The following is a 279-nucleotide window of genomic DNA, read 5'->3' as shown; positions in this document are numbered from 1 at the left end:
ACTGGTGACTAGCCGCCTGCAATAGACCAGGTTCCACTTGGCTGCTCCTTCATCTTGGGGAGCACCTTCACTACCTTCTCGGTCCACCTTGGCAGGCGATGGGGAATGAGCGAGCCACTGCTTACTGTTCCAAGACGATCCTTGCCTCCTCTGCTTCCCCCCTTTTGTCTGGAGGGAACTGTCACTGCCGGGCCACTGCGCAGGCGCATAAAAATGTCACACCAGGAACACTTCAGGAGACGGTTTTCCAAATCCCCACTCCCTCTCTTCCACCTCTAC

Source organism: Penaeus monodon, chromosome 19 (assembly GCF_015228065.2).
Source record: "Penaeus monodon isolate SGIC_2016 chromosome 19, NSTDA_Pmon_1, whole genome shotgun sequence".
NCBI classification, from domain to species: domain Eukaryota; kingdom Metazoa; phylum Arthropoda; class Malacostraca; order Decapoda; family Penaeidae; genus Penaeus; species Penaeus monodon.
This window is presented reverse-complemented; position numbering follows the sequence as displayed.